Source organism: Adiantum capillus-veneris, chromosome 18, assembly GCF_014529385.1.
Source record: "Adiantum capillus-veneris isolate H3 chromosome 18, ASM1452938v2, whole genome shotgun sequence".
Taxonomy (NCBI): Eukaryota; Viridiplantae; Streptophyta; class Polypodiopsida; order Polypodiales; family Pteridaceae; genus Adiantum; species Adiantum capillus-veneris.
Genome location: NC_140948.1, coordinates 130,749,093 through 130,773,897, shown reverse-complemented (window position 1 = coordinate 130,773,897; position 24,805 = coordinate 130,749,093). Strand labels below are relative to the sequence as shown.

At 42.1% G+C, this 24,805-nt stretch overlaps 1 pseudogene; it reads right to left on the bottom strand.

Annotated features, from left to right (window-relative positions):
• Nucleotides 1–21,623: 21,623 nt before the first annotated feature.
• On the bottom strand, nt 21,624–24,084 carry LOC147436414 (ruBisCO large subunit-binding protein subunit alpha pseudogene; annotated as a pseudogene).
• Between the last annotated feature and the right edge of the window lie 721 nt (nt 24,085–24,805).

Sequence of the window (24,805 nt, the reverse complement as noted above, 5' to 3'; positions counted from 1 at the left end):
TGTCGTTAGAAACTGCTTTCGTTTAGCAATCCGTTCCTTGGCTTCTTGTTGAGCCTGGTCCTGGATTCTTTGTTGTTCCTGTCTATAGGCTTTTCCATAATGCAATTGAAACAACATTTCCAGTGTTAAAGGTAGATGATATTTTTTTTAACGACACCCACTAATCTAGTTCGGCATTTCTTTTCCATCTAGTGTCGACAGTTTTACTGCTCCGCTGGACGATATTTCTTGGATCAAATAAGGCTCCATTCCCCTTTTCTTTAGCTTTTTGGCATGTTGTTTAAGGGTGTATACTAAGACATAGTCGCCCGTTTTAAAGTCCTTGTTCTTGACATGTTTGTCAAAAAACTCTTTTTGTTGTCTTTTTTTGCATATATGGCTGCTACAGCATTGAGTCGTAACTCATCTAATTTTTCAAGGTCCTCTAACCGTTCTGAAAGTTCATGCCCCGTCTAGTCCAATTTTTTGGCTACCCTTAGTGTGGGGATCAAAAAGCATTTAACCCATATACCATATTAAATGGTGTAGCATTGAGTGTTGTTTTATATGCAACTCGATAAGCCCACAATGCCGAATAGAGCATCTGATCCCAATATGTTCTTGTTTCACTAACCAGTTTCGTAAGAACTGTGCACAATATTTTGTTGGTCGCTTCCGCTTGGACATTGGCTTGTGGATGATAGGGTGCAGATTTGCGATGAATTACCATAAACTCATTTAAGAGATGTTGGATAACTTCATTTACAAAGTGTGTCCCTCTATCACTCACCAGCTCGATTGGAAGGCCATAACGTGTAAACACATATTCATATAAGAATTGTGTCGTGGTTCTAGCGTCTGCTTTCATTGTGGCTTTTGCTTCCACCCATTTGGTCATGTAATCCGTGGCTACTATGATATATTGTGCTTGTGAATGATACGTTGGTGGAGTGATAGGACCAACAAAGTCCAATCCCCATTTAGCGAATGCTCGAGCACTCATCATTGGTCTTAAAGGCATTTCGTCTCTTTTAACTGGTACCTTAGTGCGTTGACATTCATCACACCTTTTCACGAATTCTGCTGCATCTTGAATCATGGTCGGCCACCATATACCTGCAACCATAATGATTTTCACGGTTCTCTCTGCTGAAAAATGACCTCTTGCTATGCCTGCATGAGCTTGTTCCAATAATGGAAAGTAGTCATTTTCATGAGGAACTAACCTTAGCTGGTCATCAGTTCCTCTTTTATACAAGTGGTCACTAATGAGGGTATACCTATTCGCTTCGATTTGTAAAGCCTTTTGTCTGGATTTTGACCAGTCTCTTGGCAGCTCCTTATTAGTCAAATATTCCACAATAGCTTGACTCCATGCGGGTGCTACTGTCACTTGGTATAATGTGGCATAATCCATAGTAGTATTGGATGTACAAAAGTCGCATTTCTTGATGTAATTAGCTACATCGCCTGCCATTCCTGGCCAATACACTCCAAGTCTTCTTAATTGTTCATACATCATTTGATTTCCTCTATGGAATCCCCCTGTTTGTGTATGAGCCTCCTCTAGATACGCTTCGTACTCCTCTGGTCCTATACACAACCTTAGAATCCCATCGCTTCCATGATGGTATAATCTTCCCGCAAGCATTGTGTAATTTCGTGCTTGTCTAACGTCTTCCACCGTGTTTTTGTTGTCAAGATTCATTCCATATGTCAACAACGGAATAATTTGCTCTGTCCATTTCGGTACCATCTCTATATTAAACAGGTATTTGTCTGGGAGATCATCATCTACCCCAGTAGCTTTTTCGACATGTAGTAATCGAGAAAGGTGGTCTGCTCTTTGATGAGTTTTCCCTTTCTTAACTACTACCGTAAAATCAAACTCCAGCAACACAATGAACCATCTTACAATTCGTCCCGTGTTACAAGGTTTGTTTACTAAGTACAAGAGTGCCTGATGATCCACAAAGAATGTGAATTTGTTCACGAGCAAGTAATGTCGAAATTACTTTACCGCATATATCATACCCAATCCTTCTCTTTCATTGGTAGTATAATTCTTTTTTGCACTGTTGAGTTGTCTACTAGCATAACTGATTGGAAAATCCGTATTACCCTCCCCTGGTTGTGCTAATATACAGCCTATTGCAAATGTCGAAGCATCTACATGTACATGGAAGATATTTGACCAATCTGGTGCTTTTAGAATTGGTGCAGATACCAGTGCATCTTTTAGTTTCTGGAATGACTCCTCACATTCATTGGTCCAAATGAAGAGCGTGATTAGACTATACAAGGGTTTTGCTATTACAGCGTACATGTAGATAAAACGTCGGTAGTATCCACAATGTCCCATAAATGATTGTACCTTTCGTACACTATTTGGTCTTGGCAATTCTATGATCACCTTTACCTTGTCTTCATCAGTGGTAATTCCATTAGCCGACACTATGTGGCCTAAGATTTTACCTTGTCATACCATGAATACACATTTTTCTGGGTTGAGGCAAATCCTATATGTTCTGCATTTTTCGAATACCTTTCTAAGATGATCTATATGGTCTTCTCTCAATAGAGAATAGACACACAAGTCGTTCATGTAAATATCTAAAAATATTCGCAAGTATTCTTTAAAAGCGTGTGTCATCAATCTCTGAAATGTGGCTGGAGCATTGGTCAAGCCAAATGGCATTACCCTAAATGCATATATGCCCCATTCTGTTGCAAACGCTGTTTTGTATTGATCTTCTAGTTTAACCCCCAATTGGTTATAACCAGAGAATCCATCCATAAAGCTATAGGCTTGCTTGCCTGCTACTCGTTCCAGGACGTGTTCAGTGATAGGAAGAGGGTAGTTGTCCCTTATTGTTGCTGCGTTTACCTTCTTGAGATTCACAAACACTCGTAATTTCTCGTTTTTCTTGGGTACCACCACTATCGGTGACACCCAGTCCGTGTGCTCTATCTCATAAATAAATTCAGCCTCCATAAGTTTGTCTATCTCTTCTTTTATCCTTTTGGCGAATGTCTTCTTGTTTTCACTTTGATCAGAAGAATCATAAAATTCTTCTCCCTCGTGCTTGATTTCTTTAGTGGGGATGTCCACGGCGCCAATGTTTCAGGGCAAAACTACTCCCCTGTTCATGCTCACAAGCACGACACAGACAACATACTTATCATCCGATGACACGCCTAACCCGTAGGTGCACGTAGGCAATCTCGTTAGCTTGTCAGGCTGAGACCAATCTACACATACGCACTTTTATGATGCATCAATCACTAACCCTGGTAGAATGCAACCCACTCTATCCCTAAACGCTCACAACACCGTTTACACTTCCAATGAACTCGGAATCGCATCAAACTTACTAGGCACCATCCTCTCACTTTGGTTTGGGAAGTTGTAGAAGACGTCATTGTCTTGATCTTGATTTCGTCTTCCTCCGTATTTTCCGACTCTCGTCATCTGCATTATCCTTGTTTTCACTTTGATCAGAAGAATCATAAAATTCTTCTCCCTCGTGCTTGATTTCTTTAGTGGGGATGTCCACATAGCCCACTATCTTAATCTCAAGTTTCGTTTCTGTTTTATTGATCCTCATATTCTCAGTATCTCCATCGTTCTCGTCCTCCTCCACAATTTTGCTCAACATGTAGTATGGTATGATATCGTAGCCATTCTCATCACAAAATTTGGTGGGAGTGACTTCATTGACGCATACATCCAATGTAGCCAAAATTTGAGACCATTCTAGGGGTTAGAGTTTCTCTTCAAGAAAAGGTATATATGCATCGTCTTCCAAGACCCTCTCTAGTGTCTTTTCATTGTGGTCAAATTCACTACATTGAGATACCCCGCACATCCATATCTCCTTTTTCTTACAAAGCCACGCTGGGACTTCTGATCCACTAATGGTGGCTGAGTCAAATTCTTCCACAGGGGTTCTCGTGACATCATGGTAGCTATGATTTTTCATGTTTACTCGTGTCGGAGTTTCAACATGTCTTAGATACAAATAATCATACCCCCAGTCCTGCACCATTTTGAGTTGCCTCATGAACGGCCTACCAAGAATAATTTCATAGTTGTTTTTCTTGCCAAAATCTACTATGGCAAAGGTATGTTCGTACTCTATGCCACAGGAAGATACCACAATTACCTCAAGCAATCCTATAGGCCTTTCTATGTGCCCATCCGCCAGTTGCAATTTCATTCTAGTTGTTCGTATTGCTGGTTTTCCCCATTTTTCCCATAGCATTTTGGTCGCAATGGCAATGCCAGCTCCACTATCAAGTATTGCCTTAGTCTCTATGCCGCTATATTCAACTGGTAGGGTTGTGTTGCCGTCTTGACCCTCACAATACTCTCCTACCTTGTTGAGTGGAACTGGTCTAGTGTTAACTTTCTTTGGTTCTGTGTCATTGAGCTCGGTTTCGAAGAACTTAAGAGGCGTCCTTATACCAAATTTTTCAAGACATTTGCCCACTTCCGTCCACATGCTTGGCCTAATTTTTAACAATTCTGCCAATGTGATTGTACACTTGACCGGAGTGGTCAACAAGTCTGTCAGGATTTTAGTGTCCAATTGATTTGACCCGCCTATTCTTTGAGAAGGTACTCTTCGAATTTCTGACCTTGCCTCATAGTCCCCCATATATGATGGCAAAGTTCTGAGTGATTCTTGTCTGCTATCTACGGATGCAACTGAACCATTATCCCCTTGAAATGAGTAAACATCTAAATCCCATGGAGGCTTATTCAAGTTCAACTCCGAGAAAGGCGCCGACTCAATTGTTTTTGTCTCATATTTTTCTTGAGCTTTTCGCACCGTTCCCATAGTTCTTCAGGCCAATTTTCTTCCACAATAGGGGTATATGGTGGAAAATCTTTCAGTGATTCATCAGTGCTATTAGACATGTCTCTTGCATCCTCTACATCCGGCAAGGATTTAACGTTTTCTATCTTGTCGGGTATCCTTTGTTCGGTTTTGTGAGGTGTTTCATTGTTTGGTGGTTTGATTACTCTATCTCCCACTTCCATAGGTGGAGGCTCCAGTAAATCTTGTGCAGTTTCAATCAGCTGTTTGCCCATCTCTAGTCTCTGTTTTTCTATCTCTGGATATGGATATGTCATCCACCTTTGCTCTAGAGTCTGTCTGTTCTTCAATCTTGCTTCATATGCTTGCAAGATTGCATCTAAGGGTTCATTGATCTTATCTACCAATACCGACCCTCCTGAGCTTGCACTTCTTGGTCCCTCCGTTGATTTTAGAGAGTCGGACTCTCTTTGTTGTTTAAGTTGCTCTCGAGCTATCGTTCGCTCAGCTTCTACATCGTTTTGTTTTCGCTCACGTCTAGCTTTCATTTTCGCTCTTCGTTCTTTCCAAGGATTATAACGACTGACGCTAGACTTGTCAGTCTTGATTTCTTTCTGATTTTCATCGTTACTCTTGGGCTGATTGTCATTTCTCCTTGCTTGGGCTCTCGTCAAGACTTTAACAGGAATCGGAGTTTCGTTTTCTGACCCTCCACTGGAAGGCAACACTCCCAACATATTCAAGGTAGTTTTTGCTCCTTAGCTCGGGTTTTTAGGGCAATCAAGGATCAAGTGAGTAATTCCACACTCGGTGCAATATGCGTTGACCCTAATGATTTCGTCATGAGGGCAGTCCCTCAGCCAATGGTCTCCACCACACTTGTAGCATGGTCCTTTAGGCTGTTGAGGTGCTCCTGGAGCTCCTCTTTGTTGGTGTGCAATTCTTTGCCCGCTCATGCCTCCCTTGGCTATGAACAACAATGTTCTTTCATCCAAGCTATATCTTCCTTCCCCCGCTGCCTGTGCAGCAGTTGGTGGTCCTGTATTTCCTATCATGCTCCATGGTTCTTGTGTAGAGGGTTTTTCTAGTGGATAATAGACAGAGTTCACCGCATATCCATTGGGCTCGTCGTAGTATGCATGCATAGGTACCAAAGCCTTCTCATCCGACTCACTTACTGTGGGTGTGTATCTTATGCTGACTGGTCGTAATCCTGGTAGGGGTGGTTGTTGTCCCAACACTGGTTGTGGTCTTTCTACCCCAACAGGTCCTGGTAGGTTGCCTGTCTGATATCTAGGCATCGGTGGGACTTGAGGGGATGTCGCCTGAGCTTGCGGAGCATATGGTCGTTCTCTCACATATCCCTTGTTATAATAACACTCCTCCGTCCCATGGTTTGTCCATTTTTGTTCAATTGCACACCATTTTGGTTGTTTAGCTTGTCGTCTGGAATACAAGTTAATCTTTTGAAGCACTTCCTCTATAAGCTGCTCTTGGCTTACCGCTACTTCTCCTTTCGGTGTTGTCTTAGCAGACTTGCTTCCGCTTTGTTGCGAGGAAGAATCATCGTCAAGATCCTTGAAATCACCCTCTTTGTAGACCGCACAATTGTCCACAAGGTATAGAGCTTCCTTGGTTAAATCATTCAACGTCGTGCTCCTTTTCATATGTAAGTCCTTCTGAAGATCTGCATTCCTTAGTCCTTGGATAAATATAAGCATAAGTCTGGACTGAGTTGGCAGTTCTTCCACGAGGTAGAACTTAACATATCTTTTTAATCGGAGGGCTGCCTTTCGCACAGACTCTCCATCTTTCTGTTTGAATTTATGGATTTGTGAGACTGTATTATGAGCTATTCCCCTTTGTGAGAATTCCTCGATAAACTCGTCAAACACTTCCTCCATAGACTTAAAGTCTCTTCGCTCCACTGAGTCAAACCATGTAGCAGCTATCAGATAGTGGTTCCCCTTTTCGTCTTGGAATCTGTCTCCATCATCATAGACTCGAATTATCTCTAGTCTCTGAGCCGGTCTCTCTTCAATACAAATACACTTGCGTCCCCGATAGTCAGAATAAACTAAGGCTCCCCTCGAGTTAGTTCCTTCCAAGAAGATTATAGTGAACTTGGTTTCGCTTAAAGGATGTAAAGAGGTGCTCCCCCCTGGCATTGGTCCTTCACCGTTGAAACCTCCTGGCTGTTGACTCCCCATCATGAAGAAGGCCTTTTCCGATGAAGTGTCAGTATCACTACCCTCTTCAATGATCGGTGCTAATGGGTCTAGTCTCGTCTGAGTTACACTCTCTTCGGTGGACGTGGTGCTTACTTGACTTTTGACACTTTTAGCTCCCGACTTAACAAAGGCTCCTAACCTTAAATACATAAGAATGAAAGTTGGGTTGCAAACTTAAATCTTACCTGGACTCCTTCTTGTGCGGCTTTGTGATTATCTCCTTCTGGGATCTACACAAGGATGGTTAGTCTGTTCACAAGGGTTTTCCCTGAATTACCAAAAAATCTTTCAAGTATGTACAGCAACCACTTAGTCAGCCTTCTGGTGGTCCAATTTAAAATATGAGATGATGGTTGGGATCTATATGGAGAGCATGTCCTAGCAGTATAGTCACAAATTGCAAAAAATGTCTGAATCACAACTTTCTTAGTCTATCGCGATAGACTAGGCAATTTGCTTAGCACAAGTCAATTCAAAATTGTGACTTCACCCTTGAGTTCTAGTTACCCTCTATAGCCTATCCCTCAAGTTTTATGAAGTTTGGACACTTGGGTTGGGTTTTGGTCCCTTGTTAGTATTTTAGTCAGAGCCTGATTCTCTATATGGGCCTTAGATTGATTTTCAGTGGTCTAAATGCCTTGAAATTTGGTGTGTGTGTACTGTATAGACTCTGATAAAGCTCTCCCTAGGGGAAATTTGAAAGAAAAGGTCCTTAGCAGCAGTTTCCTTAGTCTATCGCGATAGACTGGGAAAGTTCTCCATTATTGGCATTTTTTTCAATTTATCTCCACAGCTAGTTCAGCCTCTCCTTGTGTAGTGCATTGACAAATTTTGGCCCTGTTTGGACATTTGGCCAAAGCCTTCTTGCCCTTGTCTCTGAATTCAGACTCTAAAACACCAGTTTTGAAGTTTTGTGGTCAAGATGGTGTTCAGTTTCACTCAATTTTTGTGGGTACCCTTGTATTGATGTGTTAAACCTGTGGTAAAAAGGTTTTTTCCTTGTTGTTAGTCAATCACCACCTTCATCAGTCTATCGCGATAGACTAGGCAGAGAGCAATGGGGATTTAATTTTTGTCTGTTTTTGCATAGTTGTGTTCCCTGTGCCCATATAAGTCTATCCCCCAAGTTTTATGAAGTTTGGACTTATTTTGACCTTGGACTCAAGCACTTCACAAATTTCACTTTTCTCTGGCAATTCACAACTCAATTGCACTTGAAGTGATGCAAATTTGATGACACTTCATCTTAAACTTGTGAACATCAGTCGTACCTCATGACACAGTCAGTTTACCCTAGGCTAATGGTTATATCTCTTCTTGGCCTTGTTAGGGTCACTTAGTGTTTTCTTATGAGAATCATCTGTTTCTTTTTGTTGGTTTTGGTAGCAATTTTTATGTTTTTCTCGAGTGTTGGATCATAAATTTCAATGTCTACTCTTTTCACCCCCTTCAAGGGTATATGGTGTGGGTTTTGCTTTCAAGGCAAGCAAACAGCCTTATTGTTTCTTCTTTTTGTTTGTTTTTGCGTTTTTACAGCGTTTTTCTACTCTATTTCTACACAAGTATAACAAGTACTCAAAACCAAAAACCATAACTCCACATTATCCTACTTAACTAAATCTAACTAGTCGCAGACCCTCGGCAAGACACAGGCTTCCCGGCTATCCACTAGACCTCAGGATACTCTATCATGGATCTTGTTCTAAAAGTTTAAGCTCTCTCTAGTCAAGACTAAAGTAAGCTAACCATCACACGAGTGACGTAGATCTCCCTACTTAAGGTCTTGTGTCCCCGACAGCGACGCCAATGTTTTAGGGCAAAACTACTCCCCTGTTCATGCTCACCAGCACGACACAGACAACATACTTATCATCCGATGACACGACTAACCCGTAGGTGCACGTAGGCAATCTCGTTAGCTTGTCAGGCTGAGACCAATCTACACATACGCACTTTTATGATGCATCAATCACTAACCCTGGTAGAATGCAACCCACTCTATCCCTAAACACTCACAACACCATTTACACTTCCAATGAACTCGGAATCACATCAAACTTACTAGGCACCATCCTCTCACTAGGATATACTTACCTATAAGTCTAATCTCACCAGGTTTGAACCCTAGTTATCTCGAATATAGTCGCGATAGACTAACAGGTCACAATCCAAAAGTGGGCGAAACTTTAGTTTATGAGTATCTATGTGTAGCTAATCGCTTTCTCATTCCATAAAGCACTTGATTGTTGAAAACAGACACTGTTTGTGCTACTTACAAGAAAAACAAGCTCGAGGAAGGATCGATCGCGAACAGCTCAAAAATGTGAATGCGTGGCGTGGGCGCGTAGCTCTCGGAGAGACTACCGTGATAGTGTAGTCACGTCGTGAATCCGGTGAGGGAGAAGCGCGTAGCGAAGAGGATAAGACTCTCTCTCTCTCTCTCTCTCTCTCTCTCTCTCTCTCTCTCTCTCTCAGACTCGTACGACATAGGATTAATGTTCAAAATAATGTTTTTTTAAAAATGGTTCTAAGGTGACTTTTATACTTTAGTCACTTTAGCTCAAAAATGTACATGGGGTTCTCTTACTCATCATTACAAAGTGGGAACAAATCTGAGTCCTGACTAACTGATTAATCTTTACATAGCCCAGACGAATGGATCAAAATGATAAGACGTCTTTGACATAAAATGGGAATTTGATATACTTTACAAGATGGGCTCATTACAACAGTTGGACAAATGGGGCTCCAACAGTCCCTTACAATCTTCTATGGTTTGTGCTATATATCACATGTTGTTCCCACTTCATTTCTCCTCTTTTTGGACAGTTTTCACATCAGGTGCAACATTTTCCATGGCTAACAACAACACAAATGTGTTTAAGATGTTTACTGTTGAGGATAGATTGGACGGGGACAATTACTCTATGTGGGCTTATATGATGCAGCATGTCCTTGTTTCAAAGGGCGTTTGGAATATTGTGCATGGCATTGATGTACGTCCTGGTTTTGAGGATGTAGGCGATGTTTCAGAAAGTATTTTCCTCTTTGTTGTGCTAGTAGGTGGCGATGCCCATTTGAAAACTTTGAAAATGCTTGTAGAGTGTTTAATTTCTTTTACTATTGATCCAAAACTAGCTTGACTTGCAATGAAAACATTGAGGATAGATAGTCAAGTTTCTTTGCCATTTGAATGTCCCAAGATACAGGTGCTTTGTAAATTGCATATTTAACATTGTGAACTTCCTTGAATACCCTCCAGGGTTGATAAGAGCTAGCCAATTTTTTTTTCTAATTATCATGGGAAAAGGGCAAACTTAAAGCTTTCCTGATTTTTAGTTAATATTTAAAGCATTTGCAAGAATTTACACTGGAAACTTGATTTTACTTTTAGATTCATATTTGGTCCAAATTGCAAAATCAAATTAATTTGTCTCGCAGATTTGCATCAAATCTGTGAATTGCAAAGAAAAAGAAGCACCCATGTCACCATCTTCCCTGTGCGTAGCCATCACCCTTGCCATCGCTTCTCTTCGATAGAGCTCGTGCTCACATAGACCGTTGTTGGCTCTTTCGTCGTGTTTGGCATCTCTCTCTCTCTCTCTCTCTCTCTCTCTCTCCCCTCAAATGCCACCTCCCTATCCAGCTCTTGCAAGCACATCAACGCGCACACAACATTTTGTTGGTGATTGTCCTCCTGCAAGAGACGCCTACATCATGCCTTGCGGCCGTAGTCCCACCATCAACTCCCTTTCGTTGTTGTAGTTGGAAAATTGATAGGAGAAGCCCCCCCCCCCCCCCCCCCCCTCTCTCTCTCTCTCTCCATACTGCACGTGTGCACATAGCAAGAGAGCCATTCTTTTTGCTTTCCTTGCAAATGAGCTGGGTGAGATAGCAACACGAACAAGCTACTTGGCATCCGATACATCATCACTGTGCTGAGCAAAAAAAGACTAGTGCACCTCATCTTGTTTTGATGAGATGCCACGGGTTCACACGAATGGGGACTCCTACGCATGGTTACGATCTCTCTATATTTCTCCACCTTCCGTTTAGTTGAAAGGCAGCAATCAACCCTTATTTGCATAAAAACAAAAATCTGTCTTTGTCTGCCTGCAATGTTAGGATAACCCTAACCTCACTACCTGTGAACCATGCCCAGTCTAAGCTCCTCACACCACTATGGGAAACATGCCTACACCTACCACTTCATTTGCATGCCACATGGAGCATACACTTGTATAAAATCTCCTCATGCAGACAACACCTATCCAGTTATGTGGATGCACTCGCATCTGCGACCTCTACTACTTGCATGTACCACTCCATCTATAAATGGAGTTCCACTGTACAAACTCACTCTCGATGTAATATAATTCACTGCATCCTTTTTGTTGTATAATATTATGACGTGATTTCGAGTGAAAACTTAGCTTGGATTAAATTGTCCATTATTATGAATGCGAGTCATCAATATCCACCGTAATTCGTGATCCTTACAAGTGGTATCACATCATAATGTGAGGATTATTTATTTTTAGTTATCAAAGTATCCTATTGTAAATATTATTTTTATTATGTGTTTGTACTTTTTTGTAGATTGAGAGAATTCGTGCCTCATTCAGCTCTAAGTGGCAGAGGGAGGTGAGGTTTTGGGACAAGTGTTAAAGCTTTGTTGCTCTTCATTTCATTTGATGAGAAAGGGAGAAGATAATATCGCAGGTACTTTCTTAATAGCCTTCCAGCTGGTTAATTTTTCTTTCTTAAGCCAAGTGTCAAACTCTCCATCTTCACTCCTCTAATGAGTAAGCCTTAAAGTTGAAAGCCTGAGAAAACTCATCACCATTTTGTTATGTTTTATTTTCTCTCCCACGCCTTGCAGTCGACTACCTGGCGTGCCATATCCGCCCACGCTCCTCTGCAATCTCACCCACCTCATCATCAAATGTCTGGCTCGTACTCACTGCCCTGACAGTTTTTCATCCACTTGCAAACCACGAGAGGCAAGAAAGCTATAGCACCAGTAGCCCCTCAACTTCGCTTCGCTTGTGCTATCACTACAACGGCCCACTCCAGCCCATCACCTTTTTTTGTGTGCTTTTCAACCCCATCTCCTCTTTTGGTAATTCCTCTTAGCCCGGGTTGTACTAACGCTTTACTTGGCTCACTGGCTTGCTTCGCTGCACCATTTTGTAACATTGACCCAGATCTTTTGCAACCCGCAAACCATCTGCTACGCTGCGCACTCCGAATCAAACCCCATTCTCGCCTTGAGCAATACTAAGCCTCGTCAGACTCGTCAAAAATTACCAGCAAAATTTGTTAATTTATCAAGTTAGCCTTAATAAGCTAACTAATCGCTCATTCACACAATCAATACTGTGTGAAAATAATTGCAAGGGCGACTGAAGCAATTGCAACTCTCTTTTGCAAGCTTTAAATTGCTCTGTCACCTTTTACTCCCGCACTGCCAACGAAAAGGCTAATGCAAACTGACTCCAATTCAACAAATCGACTCGGCATTGTGAAGTCGCATACACTGAGGATTACAAGGGAGCACTATCGAGACTTTTGGCAAGAGAAGTTAAATTCACAACAACAAAGATCTTCACTACTAATAGAAGAAGTCGCGGAAAATGACATCAACGAGGCATATCGCGTCTATTGTCAAAAACTGGTAAACAAAGTTCTCAACTCCTAAATCTTTGTAAGTGAGGAGTCTAGACACTGCTTGAGAGAGTCTCTCAAGTAAGACCGCTCCAGACAATGAGCACCAAGAATTTGGACAAGTTCAATGGCCAAAACTTTCACACTTGGAAAGTTAAAATTAAGGGTACCTTATGAAAAAGAACCTATGGGCTGTTGTAAAGCCAATTTGGGAAGGGGAGAGCATCATGACACGAGGTGCACAAACACAATTTGTGTCAAAAGACGAGCAAGCACTAGGCATTATTATCACTGCATTAGATGATAATTATGTTCATTACATTGATGAATGCAACACTTCATTAGAAGCATGGGAAACCTTGGCACAAATGTTTGATGCAAAGGCTAAACACTCCAAAATTAGCCTTGAAATGCAACTTTACGGACTCATGCTAATGAAGATTTAGCTAGCCTTATCAATAGGCTTCAATCATTTGCACTCAATTAGCGTCTTTAGATGCTAAAGTGGATGATGAGGATAAAATTGCAGTCTTGCTCAAAGCACTTCCGCTCGAATATGATCACATAGTCAGAGTAATTAAAGAAAAGGAACCTATACCTAGGTTTGAAGATGTGGTCAATTCACTTCAAGATGAAGAGAAGAAGCACTCTAACGAAAACTCTACGTCAAACGGAGCTTATGTTATGCATAAGGCTAAATGCAAGCATTGTGGCAAGCACAGTCACAAATCAAGTGATTGTTTCAAGGTCAAATCATGCACCCTATGCGAAAAGCTTGGCCATACACCCTCAAGATGTTTCAAGAAAACTCAAAACAAGTATAAAGGCAACTTCAACCTCACCGATGATGGAGAAGGAGAAGAGGAGCCATCACAAGTCCTCTTCGTTGTTGACGCACTATAAAAGGTTTGCAAATATCCTCTAAGCCACTACATGATGTATCCAAAAATGAACCATAGCATGATGTATCCATTTTGAACCATGCTATGATGCCATCAAAATGTGAACCCATGTATTATTTGGAGTGCCTTGTATGAACCATGACCTATTGCATCCATTGAGATTTGCCATGATGTATCATGGGCACATCTAGGATGAAATTAGGCTTAAGAGTGCGATTGTTAGGATAACCCTAACCTCACTACATGTGAACCATTCCCAGTCTAAGCTCCTCATACCACTATGGGAAACATGCTTGCACCTAGCACTTAATTTGCGTGCCACATGGAGCATACACTTGTATAAAATCTCCTCATGTAGACAACACCTAGCCAGCTATGTGGATGCACTAGCATCTGCCACCTCTACTACTTGCATGTATCACCCCATCTATAAATGGAGTTCCACTGTACAAACTCACTCTCGATGTAATATAATTCACTACATCCTTTTTCCTGTATAATATTATGATGTGATTTCAAGTGAAAACTTAGCTTGGATTTAATCGTCCATTATTATGAATGCGAGTCATCATTATCCACCGTAATACGTGATCCTTACATGCAATCCTCCCTGCTAAGGCCATGCATTGCAAGCCTCTCCCCTGCCTTCGCAACGCGTAGCAGTTCTCGACACCCTTCACCCCTAGCTATGCAATTTCACCTCTCGTAGCGCAACAAGCATGAGGCGATGATACCCCTAAGTGCGCATTGCCAACATCATGCAAAGGAAAAATATCTCTTCTTGTCCGCCTTCGCGTCAACACATGGCATAGGTCTCTCTCTCTCTCTCTCTCTCTCTCTCTCTCTCTCTCTCTCTCTCTCTCTCTCTCTCTCTCTCTCTCTCTCTCTCCACCAGGCCCCTGAATTGCAGGGTAGTACTACACGTCCTAGGGAAGGGAAACCTTAAAGGTTTCACGTCCCATGGGAAAATCCATCTCATAGTTTGCCCTTCATTGGGCAGGGAAAAATTTTCACCGCCCTTCCATCTTTAGGATGGTGAGTTCTCTCATGAGAGCGGTATAACAGAACAAAGGCAAAGTATTGGATTTTAGCTTTATTAAAACTATAAATACAAGAACTTAGGAGCGAGAAGGTCCTTTTGTGAGTCATTGGGTTACAAAATGCTCTTGGCATGGACTTTTCTATAATTTGAGAAGAAATAAGCAACCAAAAGTGTCCAATGTGCATGAGTAATCTAATTGTACATTAATGAATAAGAAAATCAAAGCTACCTGAAAAAGTTGAGAGCTTCAAACTCCATATTTTCCATCTAAACAAATCCACCATTGGCACATCTATTTTTACTATAACCTGCAAGGTAAATGAAAACACTTAATCCAAAAACATGATATCAATATTAACTAAAGTTCAAGCATCTCAGAACTGTGTATCAAAACATCAGGCAATTTGCGTACTTTGTGAGAAGGTTGAAAGGCGACTCGATGAGGTCAATCCGAGGATCACTACTTTCCTCCTACAAAGGTTATGGTATCCACTTCTATTATTGAAGACTCGATCAATTATCATCAAAGACTCTAGAATCTGAATGCTAAGAGAAATAGATCAAGTATCAAGGTGACATGGCCAATACAAATTGGAACAAAGACATGTATCATAACTATTGCAAAGCCTTACTATGTTGATGCAATGTTGATGCCTCAAATACTAGTAAATTTTTAAACTGCAACAAGAAATAATATGGTGTTTCATGATAATAGAGAAAGAGAAAAATTATCATAGAAGCTTGATTTTCAATGTGGTACGTTGTACTTTTGAATCTAATTGGACGAAGGACTTGAACATGATCACTAAGAAGCTACCAAAATCAACATAGTTATAATAATTGCTTCACCAAAAGCTCAAAGTTTCTATATTTAGAACATAAATATGCACTTCTCATACATCGCAATAGCCTCGGCCCTCAAGAAAACCATCAAAATATTTCAAAAGCTTAAAGAAGACTCTATGTCTGCCCATAACTTCAAAAACAAAAACTAGCAAAGCTTCAGCAAAAACCAATAAAAACCAACCAAAGTTGGCAATCTAGATGGATGTATTTATAGAACTACTCCGCTTCTTGCTCCAAGTACAAAATACATCATCCCAAAGAAAATATGATGTGTTTTTCTGACCCTGCAAGCCTATAAACATAAAGTTCTCGAGTGTCGTGATATTCATGCTTGTCCTTTGAGGTGTCTTTATGGTGTTCTGAAGTGAGAACCCACGCTCTGCAACTGCCGTATTTAGAGGGACAACAGACAAGATTTGCCAAAGCTTTATAATGTTTGGGAAGGAATCATGTAAAGTGATATCAAGCTCTTTATTCGGGTAAAGCTTTGGGCTGAATAGTTTGCATGCATTAAATATTTGGATATCCTGTTCCATTCTTGCATGCAAATTCTCCACAATTCTCTCCACGAGCTCTTTTCCGAGTTGCATGCAATCTTCAAATGTACTGCCTCTCTTGCAACCTTTTACTCCATCAAATTTGAGCAAATACTTGGTCCCACAGTTCCTGGAGTCTCTAAGAAACTTCGTTTCAAGGTTTCGTAAATTAGCTTCGACATAACCTGAAATATTTGCAATGTCATCTATATCTGATTGAAACTGGCAATTCAAAACATCCAACTCTGTGCACACATCAGCAAGAAGGTGAATACAAAACTGAATGGCATAAGTTGTCAGCTCATCATAAATGCTTAGCTTCTCCTTGCCAAATTCAATGATCAAAGACGGCATGAACTTCACCATACGCTCTATAACCTGACCCCGTGACAACCACCTCACCATATGGATTTGTAACATAGCCAAGTCAGGTAAATCCAAGGCACCCTCAATAAGCTTGAAGTCATCAAACCGTTTCTTGATGCATGAAGCCATGAATAGATGCTTCGACAAAGTTTATCCACGTGCGTAAACTCTGGAAAGAACCCCACGACTTGGCTAGCCACAAGATTTTCTCTATACGCCAAACAATGCATTGGAAGAAGGTGTGGAACATCTGCTTTCACTCGTGCTAAGAGACCACCTCTACAACCCATCATAATGGAACAACCATCACCTGCGAGTGATACAAGCTTTCGAAGGCAAAGCCCCATCTCATCAATCAATTTGATAACAATGTTGTATTTTGCTTCTGCCCCACCATGATTGACTTTTATGAGTCTTGCAAAAGCCACATGATTGTCACCTGTACCCCCACCTTTCAAATAGTTAACATAGACGATCAAGTGTCCTTCTTTTCCTCTATCAGTACTATCATCCACCATAAGAGAATACCAAGGACTTGCTTGCACCTCCTTGTAAAAGGAAACCCAAAGAACATCCCTAATTGCTTGAACAAATTCCCAACCAGAGGTCCTGTTTATATATGTTCCATAGGCTGAAGTACCTGGCATGTTAGGCAAACCTTGCTCTATTTGATGAAGACAAAGCTTTTCAAAGAGCTCCATAGGCCCAACACATGTCACGACAAAGTAGACCTGTCACATAATAGTGATGACCCTTACCTTCTTCTTATCATCTACGTTGCGACATAATCTGGAAGAGGAATACATAATGCACTATCTTTGTTTGCCCACTTAAAAGATGTTGCCTTATGCTCATCAGATTTGCTATGATCGTTCAAAACTTGGAAGTTGAAGTGTGGAAGATCATTTGTTGGCAGAAGGACTCTTGCATTTGTTGTACACACACTACTCGCATTTGACTTTTACTTTGCCAGCATCAACAATAGGATATGCCCAAGGATGCTCGAGCTTCCAAGCTAGTCTCCATCGCCTGTGCTTCTCTTTGTGTACCTGTTTTGAACCCGTGCTTCCTTGCTCTTCTTGAACCTCATCGTTATCGTCTACCCCTATTGCTGGTCCATCCCCAAAAATCTCTTCCAAGACATGATCAGCTTGTATTTGTATTTCTTTTCCTCTCCTTTTCTTTTATCATCAGCTAATTTGTAGAAGGTCGATAGATCTGCTTGCCTTTGCTTTTTACCAACATTCTTCCTATCCATGCTTGGAAAAACTGACATTTAAGAGAACAAAAGACTTTCTAAGTAGAAAGCAAGTAAAGTATGATGTGTTGTGTGCATTAAGAGAACGCATGTATGATGTGTTGTGTATATTAGACAAACATTAGCGCACCTTTTTGTTGGAGCGTGGGAGACTTTGGCACACAAGTTGAAGACTCTCGAGTCCCAAACACTAGGCTACGAGCAGCAATAGGCGATCAATCTTGAGCAGCGAGCCTTGAGACTGAATGTTGCAACCTGGTTATGGATGGCCGCTAGTGCCCTCAATCTCTCACCTCTTTCGACCTGAATTTCACAGCACCTGTGACCTGAGTGACCACATGGATTTAACAAATTAACAAAAGTGATTGTGTCTAGGGAGATGTTCTCTTGTTGCATCCATTAAAACAATTCAAAGCTTCCTTGGCTGGCCTTTGCCAAGATATCTTCCCATAAGTGCACTCCACGTGACTACATTTGGAGAGAATTTGTCACTTACATCCATTGAAAACAATCAAGAGTTCCCTAGCCCTACCCATGGTGAGAATATCCTACAAACAAGCATTTGAAGGGACTACATCCCAGATAAGAAGCACATAAAAAATAAACCAAACTAGTGGAAAAGTCAATCAAAGCATTGTCAAGGACAATCTCATCATGAACCTTCAAAATGAAAGCATACACAACCAACAGTTTAAGAAAAACCCATGAAAACATTGCATCCCATGGAAACATTGCATAGCTTCCCGACATTGCCCTTATTGGGGGTATCATGCAATTCATGCACTACATGAGACCATGTTCAACTCATGAAATACGCCAAAGCTGCTTGTGCTTGCAAAAAAACACCAGATTTGTCGTGCATGCAATCTACCAATCCTGCTGAGCAAGCCCAGAGCTTCCTACTCGTACCTATGTTGGGCATACCACTCGCGAGTCACAACCTATTGCAGGCTCGCAAGTTGAGTCGGAGTCGCAACTGAGTTGCTGAATAGACATTGTATGTTTTTTTGTGTATATATGAAACACCTTAAGGTAATAAAGTATTCGTGTAGATTAATCCATAGAAGTTACCTGTGCTACCAAGGCAAGGATGATGCCGCATGCGGGTGCAAATCAAGAGGGAAGCAGGTGGATTGTGGCAGCCTTGAGGTCGACAAAGGCTATGATGATCATGGTGAGTGGAGATGTCTAGACTCTGGCCGAGTCGAAGTCGGAGTCTGGACTATGCTTCTGCAAGTCGAGCAGCCTTGAGCTGGTTCAAAGGCTTTAAAAGTTCAAACTTCATTGAAGTTCAACCTAAAAATAGTTTCGTGCTCCTCACTCGGGCCCCCGGCCGACTCACGACTCATGAGTCATGCTGCATGCACCAGCGTGAAGGACTCCATCGGACATCCTCCAGGAGAGGCGCGAGTCGCGACCAGGTCATCAAGAGTGACAAGACTCCGGAGTCTGAGTTCCAAATTCAATTCGCAAATCGCATCATGCATGCATAAGCGCAAAATATTAAAGCAGCTGCCAACGACATTATTAACTAGATTGCTTCGTTAGCTATGTTCCATTGAATTGAGATCGAACAAAATATTGGAAACTGAGAGAGTAAGAGAGAGAGACACACACACAGAGAGAGAGAGAGAGAGAGAGAGAGAGTGTTAGGTTTTTTTACCTGAGATTGTTTGGGATACCGATCATCGTGGTTTAGTCGTGTAGCTCTGCATAAATTTGTTACCGATCGTAGTGCTTCAGAGGGATACCTCGCCAAAAACCACAAGGAGTGTTAAGAGTTTTGTCAAGCTCAATGTTCATGATCATACAATGTTATTAATTGTTTGTTGTTCCATTTTTATATTTTTTTAAAAAGGAAACATGCAAGTCTCGTTGCATGGGGGAGTTTGCACAGTCCTCCCCAATTTTTATAATACGAGGGAACGTGCCATTCCCACGGCAGCGTGCAATTTTCAGTGTGTTCATTAACTGCATTCTGAGTGTCAAAAATCAGAAAGTAATAATGTTTACTCACCGCGCGATTGAATGTCTATCGCCAATGGAGTTGCTTGTATCAACGATGTTGGGCATCTTCTGCACTTAACCCGCTGCAAGAGACGACATCCCTGGGAGGATACCCTTTAAGAAGATTTTGTGCTATTGTGAGAACACCACATTTTGTATATATATCGATCAAACCACCACCAAGCATGAAATCGTACTCCCAACAAACGTTGACTAGCGATCATATCATGAATTCTAATATCTATGGCTGTGTATGTCATTGCATCTGCTGACCCGCATGCCTTCTAGATTCCTGTGTAGGCGTAGTTGATTGTGTCTGGATAGAGACCCTTCTTGCGATCTGTTTTGCACAACCTATAATCAATCCATTTCAAGAGGCGACATTCCGGAAACGAAACTCCTCAAGCATTTTTTCTGCCCATATGAGCCTCTTGCGTGGAGCTACATGCCTTCATGCATGTGTACGAGATTGCATTTGGAGAGAGGCCCTCGCTTCGCATATGTTGAAAGCAAAATAGATCTTGCTGGCCCTGCCCTTGTGGAGCAAATCATGCAGTCAACGCATTCTAAGAGTCGACACTCAGGACACGAAGCTCCTCGAGCACTTGCGCAAAGCCACATGCCTTGAATGAATTTGGAGAGATATACTTGCTTTGCGTCTGCTGAAAACAACCTACAGCTTTCCCGTAGCACATTTGGCATACATATCGACCAAGGCATTGCCAAGCACGGAAATATTTTTCAACAGCCCCTGACTAACAATTTCAGAGTTAATTTTTAAGCCCATATCAGCATCTTGCGTATAACCACATGTAGTAAAGATGCACGCTTATGTGATTGCATGTTGAGAGAGGCCCTCGCTTTGCATCCAATGAAGACAGCCAAGAGCTTTCTGGCCCTGCTCTTATTGCGACATCCCGCAATCGATGCTGACATTCCAGATAGGAAGCTCCTGAAGCAATTTTTGTGCTCTCTCAAGCGCACCACATTTGGCATACATATCGACCAAGAGATTGCCCACATAGCTGATAAACGTTAAAAAAGAGGACAATCACATGGACGCTCGCCATGCTCTTGCTGTGCACATTCTGGAATCATTGCGTTCATTGGAAGTGGTGGCATTCCGGACAGGGAGCTCCTGAAGCACTTAGTGCTTTCTCAAGCGCATCACATTTGACATACATATTGACCAAGGCAGTAAGAAGCACAACATCTTTTTTCAAGAGTCTTCGATTGATTGTGAAGTTTTCTACCAACATCAGCATCTTGAGTAGAGGCACATGCCTTCAAGAGGCATGTGTAGGTGATTGCACCCGGAGAGAGGCCCTCGCTTCGCATCTGCTGAAAATAGCCCAGAGCTTTCTAGCCCTGCTCTCGTTGAGTACATCTTGCAAACAATGCACTCCAAGAGGCGACGTTCTGGATAGGAAGCTTCTCAAGCACTTTTTGTGCTTTCTCAAGCGCACCACAGTTGACATACATATCGACCAAGACAGTGCCAAGCATGACTTCTATTTTCAACAACCTCTGATTAGCAATATAATTGTGAATTTCTGTGCCCTTCCAGCACCTTCAAGATGCATGCGTAGAGTGACATGCCTTCAACATCCTGCATAGGTGATTGCATCTGGAGAGAGACCCTCACTTTGCATCTGCTGAGTGGCACACATATCGACGAACACAAAGCCAAGCACGACTTCTTTTTTCAACAACCTCTGAATAACAATATAGTTGTGAATTTCCGTGCCCATATCAGCACCTTGCGTAGAACCACATGCCTTCACCATGCTGCACAGGTGATTGCAGTTGGAGTAGAGTTTTCTGCCCTACTGCAATCAGTGCATTCCAAGAGTCCACGATCTGAAGTCACTGCGTGAAAAGCAAGGCATCAATAAAAAAAGATGCATGCGTAGGTGATTGCATCTGGAGAGAGCCCTTCCCTACGCTATGTGCCGCTGCTCTAAAATTACTCCGTGAAAGTGAAACGTCGATAAAAAAAATGAGCAAAGGAACGGGCATGTGCCACGTGGGAGGACGAGAAGCCAGATTTTTGCAATGCACATCTGGTCACCTTTGCAGGATCAATGACACCAGCCTCCAATAAGTTCTCATACTTGTCAATCATAGCATTGTAAAGAAGCTTCTCAATAACAACAACACCTTCAGTCCCTGCGTTATCTGCAACCAAAGCAACGGGAGCTGGTAGAGCCTTTTGTACAATATCAACACCGAGCTTCTCTTCAGGATCTACAATTGTGTCCTTGATACTAGGGACCAAGGCAGAAAGGTGAACAAAGGCTACCCCTCCACCCGGAACAATATATGCCCTCTTCAAGTAGCAAAAGTAGCATTCTTTGCATCTTCAATTATGAGTTTCTTATCTTCCAGCTCAGCCTCTGTGGCTGCTCCCACCTTAATGGCAGCAACCCCACCAGAGAGCTTTGCTACTCTCTCCGACAACTTTTCTTAATTGGTCATATACAGAGTTGGTTTCTGCAAGTTCTTTCTTGATTTGAGCAATGCAAGCTTGGATTTCATCCTTGGTGGCTGCATCGGCGATAATGGTCGTTGAGTTGTTGGTCATTGTCACCTTCTGGGCAATCCCCAGCTGCTCAACAGTAACACTTTCAGGCTTCAAGCCAAATCACTGGCTATGAACTCAGCACCAGTGACGATGGCAATATCCTGCAACAGTAAGGCTTTCCGTCTCTCACCAAATCCTGGTGCTTTGAGAGCAGCCACTTTCACGATTCCTCTCATCTTATTCACCACCAAAGTTGCTAAACCTTCTCCTGATACATCCTCAGCAACAATCACCAAAGGAGCATTCAGCTGTGAAACTTTCTCTAGAACTGATAGAATGTCTTTGATGGTGGCTAATTTCTGATCAGTGACAAGGATTCTTGCATTATCAAATTCCACAATGAGCTTTTCCTAGTTAGTCACGAATTGAGGGAGATATACCCCCTGTCGATCTCCATTCCAAGCTTTTCTTGGTTAGTCACGAATTGAGGGGAGATATACCCCCTATCGATCCCATTCCTTCTTCGACTGTGATTGTCGTCTCAAAGGACGATGATGATTTAATTGACAACACACCATCTGGACCAACGTTGTCGATGGCATCAGCAATCATGGTACCTATGGCAACATCATTACCGGAAGAAATAGTTGCCACAACTTTGATATCATCATGGCCCTTGACAGGTCGAGATGTCTGTCAACGGAGAGAGGGAGAGGGAGAGAGAAGAAGAAGAAGAAGGAGAGTATTTTAATGTAGTAGAGAGACGGATTTTCTGTCAACGCAGGAGAGAGAGAGAGAGAGAGAGAGAGAGAGAGAGAGAGAGAGAGAGAGAGAGAGAGAGAGAGAGAGAGAGAGAGAGAGAGAGAGAGAACGATTGCAAAAGCTGATGTTTTTAGCTAGGCCCACGTTTTTAGCTTTTGAGCGAGATTAGCTGGAGCCACGTGGGCTGTTGAGGGGCCAAGGAGAGGAAAACGGACACTACGCTAACGAAGTAATCAAAGAGCCTAGTTTAGAGTCTGCATTGTGCAATGTACATTCTACATTCCAAACAAACATATAATTTATAAGTATTGTAAAAGAATAAATGTAGAATCTAAATTATAAAGAAGATACCTAAATACTCAAGACTATCCAAAAGTTAGACTAGGAAGGGCACATTAAAGCTCTACCCTTCCCTAGACATGAAGCACTCCATGAAGGGCAATTTGGCGATATGCCCTTCCTAGGGAAAGGCTAGCTTGCAAGTTCCCTTCCTATGGGCAGGGCAACCTCACCAAGATGGTCTTCTCTAGGAAGAGCTTTAAAAAAAAAGCCCTTCATGTGGAAGGTAAAACGCTAGGGAAGGGCGGGCAGGGTTGCAATTTTCGGCCCTACTCCCCCGTGCCATATCATCCGTTTTTGCCCAGAAAGCCATGCGAGGATCTCTTTAGATTCCACTTATCAAGTAGCTCAAAAAAGATTTGAGAGACATTCCCTTCGACCATCCCTTTTTCAATTAGATGAACTTGAGCATCTCCTATGATTCCTATAAAAAGAAATATATAAAAGATTGTAGCAATATATAAAAGATGATAGGCTACTACTGGCTCCATTCTACGATTCATTATCTACGATTCATTAATTAATTAAACTCTGAGATTCCCCTCCCAAACTTATCAAAAGCAAAAAGCCCTCCCATCCCAACCGTTCCTGCGTACCCCCCCCAACCTCCAAGTCGCCATCAGTGCAAGCTCGTCAGGCATCGCACTCAACTCACGATTCCATCATCGGCCACACGCTACAAGCTCTGCAAGCCTACTCCCTTCCCCTCTGCACAACTCTGCTCAGTGCTTCCCCTTTGCATTAATGCTAATGGTGCTGCTTCGCCTCCCCAAGATATCATGCTCTCTGTTACCAATGCCATTGGTCGTGAGAGAGGACCAGCATCGCGAGAGACAAGGTCTTGAGACATGTCGAACTGAGGTATGAACGTTGTGTCGTACCTTGATTTGCGAGCGTGAGGAACAACCTCCTTTACAGTGTGTGCAGACGAGAGAGAAATAGAGGGCATGGCCATTGTTGTGTCTGCGGGCAAGATATGTAGAGAGAGAGAGAGAGAGAGAGAGAGAGAGAGAGAGAGAGAGAGAGAGAGAGAGAGAGAGAGAGAGAGAGAGAGAGAGAGAGAGAGATCATCCTGCTCAACAAAGAACAAATCAAACTAAATCAAACTCACCCCAAAAAACGATTGAACAAAAGCCAGAGGCAGACATAGATGGTGCCGTTGGACCCGTGGCTTGGTCTACACATAAATGAGACAAAGAGAGAGCGAGACTGAAATATCTACCGCTCTCTCTCTTTCTGGCTCTCTCTCCACCCACCTGGCCTATCTCATTTTGTCCAAAAAAGTAAATCGTCAACCTGCCCTCGTCCCTTTCATTTAACTCTTCAAGCCAAGTTTCCTTTAAAAATCAAAGTGAATCTCTTAACATTCCCCTTAATGGTCTCTCAAAAAGTCGTTTTCGGTACCTATTTTGAAGCATTTTAGGTATTTACAATAGAAGCTTGTAAAACTTTACAAGTTTTCTTCAAGGCAAGCTTTAAATCTAGCCACGATTCTGCAAGTGATTTATCTAGTTAAAAGTAAG